Here is a 10,602-nt window from a genome sequence, read left to right as displayed (position 1 = left end):
GAAAAACAGATTTGGAAAACCATAATCTGAAAGCTAAAAGAATTGCTCAGTATGAAAGAGCCATTTAAAATTTGTTTTTTGGTTTTTTTTTTAATTTTTTATTGTTGGTTGTTCAAAACATTACATATTTCTTGATATATCATATTTCAACAACAAATGAAATATCAAATATTTTTGGGTTAATTAAAATTGAATAACACATTTGAATAAATTATAGAAATTCAAATGCAACATTACCCAGAAATAATTTCTATACAAAATTATGAAGGGTATAAAACAAAGCAGGAAAAACAGATTTGGAAAACCATAATCTGAAAGCTAAAAGAATTGCTCAGTATGAAAGATCCATTTAAAATTTGTAATATTCAAAAAATATAGCATTTATAAATGATTTTACCCATTGTTTTCACAAATACAATTTTCAGAATAGCTGTATTAAGTATGTAAACTCTGTTGATGTTGGATGGTAAAGAAAAAAGGAAAACTCTTTTCCTTCTGCCCAAAGAAATTGGCGATGGTAGAAATCATGGCTACTTGAACAGTCTGACCCGATAGAAGAGGATTATGAGTGCAGCCCTTGACTGACATGTGGTAGAAAAAGTGGGAGATCAGACTTTGCATTGGTAAGCTACTAAGCATTCAGGAATATTTATCATCACAACAGGACCTAGATTATTTTACCTGATGTGAGGATAACAATGATGACTTACTAGACAGCCATGAGAATTACAAAAAAAAAAAAAAATGAATTATTTCTGGAGAAAGAATTTGAATTGTATTTTTTTATGGATATATCATTTCTGTAATACCTCAATAAATATTCTGCTATTGTCACCTCATATACAGAAATGTCTACTGTTCATATAAGTATCTGAGAAGTACTAAATATTATACATTATTATAAAACTGTCCTATGTAGGAGATAGAACATTAGACTCCTTGTCATTACTATACCTCATTTATGGTAGATATAGAGTACACTGGAAATATTTAAAATAAATAAACTTTATTTTATTGATGTAAACTAAATTTAATGTGCTTATTTTAATTTGATAAGATTTAAAAATCAAGTTTTACAAAATAATTTGTCATTGATTATTTTATTCTTTATCAGTGTGTGTTGGACATCTACCATACACCAAGTTTTATTCTAATCAGGATGAAGGATTGAACATGAAAATCAGTCTCGCTGTTGTTAGAAAGCACAAGTGCATATTTAATAAGAAAACACTTTATAGTGGTAGTGCAATGCATAAAATAAGATTAGAACAACAGAGTAGAGCATTACTAGGTTAAAAACTCAATGGAGAATAAGAGATGGACTTTCTGAGGATATGGGTTGGATCTAGGATGTTAAAGACAAAAAAAAAAAAAGAAAAAGAAAACAAGCATGCTAATCTTAGGCAAAGAATATCCAATTTGACCAAAAATAGTACACTTTACAGTTTCTAAGGGAGAAATGTACTTGTATGGCTGTAGTAAACTGGAAAAGGCATAAGGTCCTCAAGAGATAAGTTGGCCTTCAAATTCCAAGATTGGTAAATCAGGAATTTAGTCAGGGCAGGATTAAATTTCATTTGAAATCGTGTAAAGGCCATGAGTGGACTTGAAGCAGAGAAAATACATCATGTAATTTTTATTCATGTAATTTTCATTTTAAAGTTTTTAAAGATTTGTTCTTCTGGGTGATACAAGACAAGAATTTGTACAAGACAAAATTTAAAATTATTGCAGTAATGCAAGTACCAGTTTACAGTGGTACTAAGGAAAAATGGACGGAGTGAGAATAGAATGTTAATTTAAATTTGCAAAACCATTACTAAAATTAATCAATATGGAGATAAATAAATATAAACCCCACATTTTTGTCTTGAGCACCTGGATAAAGAGGGTGTCTTTTAACAAGGTAGAGAGGAATTTGGATGCAAAGGCATTAAGGAGCTTAGATTCATATTTTTGTTTTGGTCCTGATAACAGTTAGCGCTTAGGTGTTTATTCATGTGAAAACTGTTAGTATAAATCAATTATTAATATAGGGCAAAACATGCCACATATTATGTGGCCACTAACTTAGAAGGTCACTTAGATTTGAAGAATTGAAACAATATATATATATCCTTGTAGAGTTATAATTCACTGATTTTATTAAGCTATAAAAGAGGTTTTTGCAGATTTTGAGAGATGTCAGATGTTTTAGAAATGTTAATTGTAAAATACCAACAATAATCTTCTGTAATTAAATCAATAATTGCTAGGTGTGTTCACTTTTAAAGATAAATTGTATTAAATTTTATTGTTTTATAAACAAGCATTTTATATACATTTTAAACATAGGAACATGAAATAACTAGGAATCAAAATAGATAGATAGATAGATAGATAGATAGATAGATAGATGGAAGCAAAAAGAAAACTGGAACACCTTCATGGCCCAAACGTAAAGAAATGTTTTAGAGTCTACATTTAGCATTGTCTCTTCTACAGAAGACCTGGCCAATACTTTTCATTTCACAGAAATAATTGAAATAAGCAAATCCCCAAAAACAAAAGGTTGATTATTCTGATATGCAGCTGCTAACACACAACAAGGGCAGTGGTGGGGTGATAGAAGTTTATTGGATTAGACAAAGGGGATTGAAGGAAAGGGAGGAGAGATAGGAATAGGAATGACAGTAAATGAATTGGACATAACTTTCCTATATTCACATATGAATACACAACCAGTATAATTCCACAACATGTACAACCACAAGAATGGGAAGTTATATTTTATGTATATATGTCAAAATACACTTTATTCTCATGTATATGTAAATAGAACAAATAGAAAATTAAAAGGTGGTAATCTGTATTTCATGTTGCCTATTGCAAATTCAATGAAGCAGATCCAAGTGTCTCATGTGAAAACTGTGGTCTTCTTATTTAGTTAATTTAATATTTTCATTATTGTACATTGACGCAGTCTGGCTGGGCACAATTCAGGAACCACTTGTCAAAAGAAATGAACTTTATTTTTAGAGCACACACGGCCAAACCACACAGCCCTTCAGGAAAACCTTCAGAGCCCAACTGCCACCACTGGCTTCCCACAAGCCTCTCAACCTCCCCCACTTCTCCTGCTCTTGAGGCCCATTGGCTGGGTTGTGTGGGCGGAGCCAAAAAAAGTCCCCCAATGAGCATCTCCTGTCTGAAAGGGCAGGGAAACAACCCAATGGGCATCACTGCAGAGGAGCCAATCAGTTGGCAGCTAGAAGTTTGCTGGGGCCGCTGTTAGCCAATCATCAGCTGCCAGCTGGAAGTTTGCTGGCAGCTGGAAGTTTGCTGGGGCCCCTTTGGCTGTGGCTCTCAACAGTACATAATATAATGCAGGATGCAGTTGATTACAACCTCATTTCAAATTATCTAATTTGATTATGACAAATCGATCTATCACAAAATTGTACCTTTTAATTCAAAGTAGAAAGCAAAATTGGTCAGATAAATTCTTTTAGATTTTAAATGAAGATTCTCTAGACACCTGTGAAAATTTTTAATTTTGAAAAATACTTAGTTTCAGGTGAAATTGATGTCATTCCCAGTTTTTCAGTTCAATTTATCTGAACCCTTCAAAGATAAGACTTTGAATTCTCTCAGGATCTACATGCATTTTCTGCCAAAGGAGTTAACTGGGTGAGAAATTAAAAAAAGGAGAAATGATGGGTTTTCATTACAGTCAAGATACATGTTTACATTGCATTCCAAACACAAGAGGTTTCAGATTTCCTGAATAAGTATCTGAAAGTAGTACATAACTGTGCTCAAGGGTTATTAAAAGCTATTTTTATTCTTCCAATGTCACTTTGTTTTCATCAAACTTTAGGTTGGAATCTAGTACAAAAAAAATGTAGCGGTGAAATACTGATCGGAACACAAAGCTAATAAAACAGTTAATGTATTCAAAGCATTATGTGTGTGACTGGAAATCTTTATTTTCCCTCCCCTTTTTCATTGTTGAAGGATGCCTCATATCTAAACCATTAACAATGTCCTATGTATGAAATATCATAATTGCATATGTACATGCTAAAATCCTGTTTTCTTTATGCAGTATGCATCTTTGAAATACATGGAATGCTGCAGATTATTTATTAACAGATCATATTACTCAGCCTTAAAGAAGAATGAAGGGATGGCATTTGCTGATAAATGGATGGAGCTGGAGAATATCATGCTAAGTGAAGAAAGCCAATCCGACAAAAACCAAAGGCTAAGTATTTTGTCTGATATGAGGATACTAATTTACAATGGGTGGATGGCAGGTAGGGAAGAATAAAGGTACTTTAGATTAGGCAGAGGGGAATGAATGGAGGTGAGGGGACATGAGGTTTGGAAGGCAGTAGAATGAATAGGACATTATTACCTTATGTTTTTAATAGAACTGTAGGACTGATGTTAATCTACATCATGTACAACCAGAAAAAGAAGAAGTTATACTCCATTTATGCATAATGTGTTGTATAACTAATAAGAACCAATAAAAATATTATATGAAGAAAATAAATTTTATAAAGTAAAGAAATGTTCATTTAAGAACGGTGTGGATTGTATTGTATTCAACACACTGGTTTATGACTGCTTCATAATGCTCTTGTAATGATCAAAAAATATTGAGTTCCTCAAAAAGCCCCTACTTCAGAGTTCCAAGTGTTTAGGTACATTGCTGATATTCATTCATACATATCTAGTCAAGGAGTCTAAACTTTCTTTTAAACTACTGCAGAAGACACAGAGTTTTAATTTTAAAGATTAAATCCAAGGGATGTTTTAAAATTAAGACTTTTGAAAATAGAATGGATATAATAGGGAAAAAAACAGAAGTTTACATTAATTTTTTCAAGTAATTTTTAACTATAATTAACAATATAGCCTGCATCCAAAATATGTAATAACATACACATGCAGCAATATAATAGAGCTTTTATTATTTAAATAGTTGTGTTATTTTTTGAGCTCTTATGATAATGTTCAACATTTTAATTAGATTCAAAATGTGTATTTACTTGTAACATACAACTGCTTTTTATGAATGAAAAAATACCAAAACACATCAAATAGTAAAATACTATGGGTTCTATGTCGACTAAAATTTTTTGATTAATTAATCTATTAAGTAAAAGAGCAGAATAACAAAGTGTACAAGCTATTTCCTATGGCAATCTCATAAAAAATTTGATTACACAAAGTAATGGTATCAATAATACCATATTTATTTTCTATATTTGCATTGGAATCAAAACATCTGTTTATATGAATTTTGATTTTATTAACCTTATATTTTCCAATGTGCAAGATACATTAATGTTGGCTTGGTTATACAGTAAAGTTTAAATGATATAAATTTTAATCATCTTACTCTGTGTTGCTATACATCTAAAATTTTGATTAAAAGATATTTTGTCACCTAGACTAGAAAATCCAGTGGTTGGTTCACTCAAGAATTTTGACTTCATGTCCTTATACTCTTTCCTGTGCATGTGTGTGTGTGTGTGTGTTTGAGTGTGTGTGCCTATAAACACACAGAAATTACCCACTTTAGATTACCCACATAAATTATCCTGTATAGTTGGATAATTATTAAAATTTAACACTGAATGAATAAGAAAGGGACATTAAAGGACACTTGATGAGCTCAATGTGAGTCTCCAAAATTGAGTGAAATTAAAAAATGAACATGTACATGTAGCACATTCAGACACACATGCAAAGCAGGTATACAATCTATAGGAAAAATGAATTTATGAACATGCAAAGTTTGAAATTAAAAAATTGAAAAGGTTTAACGGAAAAATAATTACCAGATTTGAAACAAAGTGTTTCCATGAAAAATTATTGTGGGGTTATTTACGTATCAACTTGACCAGAGTGAAAGAGAGCCACATTTGTTGGTTTCCTTCCATTTGGTCTTAACATTCACTTTCCACCATCTCAATTCTGCTGTGCTCTAAGAGGCAGATAGTGTGTGCATAAAAACTCATTAGTCCTCTAATTTCTAGTTTGCTTTAGTCAAGAAATCAGAGGAAAGGGTCAAAGTGAAGTCAAGGTGATTATCTCTCATTTTTCTTTCCCCATTTTTTTTGTCTTGCTGTCAAAATTTTATGAACTATCTCATATCCTCCTTTAATAACATCTCTTCAAGTTGTCTGTGCCTTCCCTTAGAGGAAAGGTGTTAATGGAGTTCTCTTATAAATAGCTTGTCAAATGGAATCTATTCTAAATTTCTTCAGCTTATATCTATATTAGATTCCTAATTTGTATATGATAAACTTGGCGTCTCACCTTGATGCTTGCATAGCTGATGCACTTTCCTAGGAAAAATGGTATTATAATATCCATGACACATGATGGATAATTAATATTACGTTATCACCAGGTTGGCATGGGATGAAGTACAGTGGCAAAGCTAGTTTTGAAAGATTGTTTCACTTAGTTACAATTATCATAGTAACTAAAAGTTTTTGTATTTTTTATTGCAGGATATGGCTCTAGAAAGCATATAATGAAAAAAAAGAATTTTGAATGTTTGCATCAGAATATACGGGGTTATCATTTAATATTCACCTATGAATAGAGTTTCCATCTTCAATTGTTTTTTAATTTGTACTTGCAGAAAGTCAGCATGCTTTTATTTTTATTTTTATGCAGTGCTAAGGATCAAGCTCAGTGCCTCACCTGTGCTAGGCTAGCGCTCTGCCACTGAGCTACAGCCCCATCCCTCTTCAAATGTTACCTGGCAAATATCACCAAAGACTAAGCTCAAATGGGACCTAGCCCTTACCTTTTAAATATCACAGGATTAATTAAATGTCAAATCTCATCTTACCTATTCTAGGTAGAAGGCAAAGATGGAGAAAAGTTTGATCCCTGAAAGAAGAAATTAGACTGAGATCTTTTAATTCTCAAATTCCATGAATAAAACGTGCCCTCCTCAACAATCAGAACAAACTGGTCTTTACCTGCCATATTAGTTACCTATTACTGTATAACAAACAAATTGCAAAAGAACAAACATTATCTCACACTGGTTCTAAGGATCAGAATCACAAGCCCAATTGTGGCTAGGTGAGTGGTTTTAGTTTAGCATCTCTTCCATGTATGCATTCACAGTGTCAGTTAGATTGAAGTCATCCAACATTTAGCTCAGGACAGAGGATCTGCTTCCAAACAAACGTTTGCTTACATATCTGTTAGCTGGAGACTACAGATCTTTTCATGCTTGAGATAATAAATACCTGTTGTTGTCAGGAGTGGTGGTGAACACCTATAATCCCAGGGCCTCAGGAGGCGGAAGCAGGAGGATGGTGAGTTGAAGCCAAGTCTCAGTACCTTAGAGACATAATGCTTCAAAATTTTAAAAAAGAGGCTGGGCGTGGGGCTGGGGGTGTTGCTAGATAAGTAATAGACCACTCCTGGTTTCAATCCCTAATACAAAAATTTGTTTTAAACCACTAAGTTTTGTGGAATTCCTTAAGCAGTGTTGGGAAATGATTCATGTTTTGGATACCAGAATTCAGATGTGATCATAAAAATATTAAAATATGGGAGTAAGTTTGGAAATGGACACTGGGCAGTAGCTAGAAAAACTTGGAATTAACAACAGTAAAAATCTAACTGGCCTTGCTTAGACTTTGTGTAGAATCTCATACATTGCATAGGCTTTCAGTGAGGGGTTAGTGGAAGAGGAGCATGAATTAGAAATTGGAAGAAGGAAGAGACTTGATAATATTAGATAGAGCTAACACAGATTATGGCCTGTCATAATAAATGTAAATAGCAAGTTCTTGGATGAGATTCTCATTTGAGGGCCAAAAACTGATTTATAGGCAATAACCTCTTTTTTTAATGTGGAACATTAAGGTAAATGGAACATTTTGTTAAATAAGCAAAACATTAAATAATTATGTATAATTGTGAAATATAAGCCAATTATGATAAATAACTTCAGAAATTTCTGGGGGATTGATTGGATGATATCTACAGACCACAATATCTGAGGATGTGAACTGTGAACCACAGAAATTGTGATTAGTCATATTTTTCAATTTTACTTTGAATGGCATTTTGAATGATTCAATGACTATATTTAGAAAGGCTTTCAAAGTCTGTGTGATTAAAATAGACAAAGTAGAGATTAAGTTTATTTAATAATGAGATAAAAATGAGTGGAGTGGCAGGAGAAAGACACCTGATATTCTAGAAAAATAGATAAAATGGATCTGGGTTTAATTTAAAATTCCCATCATGGTCAGTTAAGAGATGTGGAAAATTCCTCTCTGTTTCATGTCTACATCAAGTATATATTTATAATTTTATGAGAAACATTGCTTCTATTTTTAATATTCAGGGAACATTATTTTCATACAGTAAGTCAAATGAGCACAGCTCTTATATACCTAAACATCCATAACCCAATCTGAATATAAAATGCAATCAATTGGCAAATTACATATGAATTACAAAGGGAAGGCATTATATGTATGTGAAATGATTGTCAGCTGTAGCAATTTAACAGTCAAGTTTAAAATATTGTACATTAAACCCCCCAAAACAAAAAAAAAACAAAAACAAACAAAAAACAAAAACAAAAAAACAAAAAACAAAAAACAAACACCTTACAGCTATGGTAAACCAAGGGCAAGACTGATTTGGAATGATTAGATTAAAGCAAAGGGTAAGGCATCTGGCATGAATTTAGAGCAATAACTTTCATTTTTAAAGTTACAATAAAGTAGGAAACCAAAACTTGTTTCAGAGGAAAACAGGTGTAGAGATTGATTTATTTACTGGATGAGAAAGGTGGGTAACAGTTTAGCTTGAATCTGCTGGTCCAAGGTTGGCCAATTCCTTTCCTTTTGGATCAGTTGAGTTCTTAGATGCCCTTAACCACTCCTCTCTTTACTCGCCTCCTTACATGAGGGTATGTTAGAAGTCCCCTATGAGGTTTGCATTGTGCATATGTTAGGTAGCAGATTTCCCTTCTGTTCCTGTTAAAACAACTTATTTTAAAAGAGGTATCCTGAAGCAATTCACAAAGCAAACATAAGCAGATTTTACCAAATCATTAATACACACACAGTGCTCAGTCTTTTTTGTACCAATTATGGGTAAGTGTATTTAAGACTTGCAATTTTCAACAGTACCAGAAAACTCAAAATCTGCTTTACTGCCCTCAACCTTAGTAAGAAGAAAATCTGATCAATTCTAACCTGTAAAAACATACAAGGGGAACTGTGGTTGTGGCTCAGTGGTAGAGTGCTAGCCTAGCACATGTGGGGCACTGGGTTCAATTCTCAGCACCTCATAAAAATAAAATAAAGGTATTGTGTCCAACTGCAACTAAAACAAAATATTTTTAAAAAAGAAAAATACAAGGGAGGACTAAAGAATGATCCTTATGAGTAAATCCATTTAATTTCAAATTAAATGATAAATCCAGTACTAAACTGATAAATCCAGTACCTATCCTAAGGGCATTTTAATTATAAAACTAGGAAAAAACAAATTAAGTGTAAATTTTTAGTTGAAGTGTCTTTTTTGATATTAAAAAGTGTTATGAGTGTGCTAAGATGTCTTATGGCATACTGGACTCAAGATATGATGGTATGTCCTGATGATGCATGCATTTCTAGTAGTATTTTTTCCCTAAAATTTTGTCTAGCATAGCAAACCCCTTTGATATATTAAAATAATCCCAGTGAAATCAATGTGATATAAACTCTCCCTGACTTCATTTCACTATGGTAGCTTTTAGTGAAAACTCAGTGGCTGATTAAGTGAAAAAATGCTCAACCAAGTTTCTTTTTCTTTTTTTCCCTAAGAATGGACCTTTAGGTTATGCTCATTTATGCAAAATACAAAGAAGTGAATTAGAAATAATATCCTTAAAATAGATGTGATTTATATATAAGCATCTCTGCTCATATTATTCATTCAGAAGTTTTTCAAAATTTAAAGGTGCTAATGGTTATGGTAAAACTAGGCCATATTCCATTTATAAGTACTTTATTACAGACAATTACATGACCCTATATTGCAGTGTGCTTTCAATTCAAAAGAGAGTAATAAAGTGCCTAGCTAAATAAAAAGCTTAAAATTCTAAATTTTAAATTAAGCTAACTACAATTACTTATTAGAGTTAACAAAATCTAGACCCTGTCTATACAGATGTAATCTAATTATTTGTACTGCATATTGTTTCAATAACCACATTAAAAACTTTTTTTTTTATTAAGTAGGGTCCACTATCTAAGCACAACAATTGAGTTTTGTTGCTTTATTCATGTGCTTTTTGCAAGGCACTGTGGTATGAATTAGAAAACCCGGGAATGACTTGTGAATAAACCTTGCTATTTCACATGAAGGATGCTATGAAAGTCATTCTGAGGCAGGATGCCTCAGTGAATTGTTTTTAACTAAAGTATAGAACATCAGAAATGAGTTCTAGTTAAAACTCACAGAATGAAAACACATTAAGGTGAGTGACTTCATATGTCCTTCCTGATGCTCTGAATAATCCAGAGAATTGCAGAGCCACAGACAGGAAAGAGAGAGGGGAGAGGGAGAAGG

The sequence above is a fragment of the Marmota marmota genome, unplaced genomic scaffold (genome assembly GCF_001458135.2).
Source record: "Marmota marmota marmota unplaced genomic scaffold, marMar, whole genome shotgun sequence".
NCBI classification, from domain to species: Eukaryota; Metazoa; Chordata; class Mammalia; order Rodentia; family Sciuridae; genus Marmota; species Marmota marmota.
The sequence above is the reverse complement of the archived record's forward strand: the minus strand, read 5'-3'. Positions refer to the sequence as shown.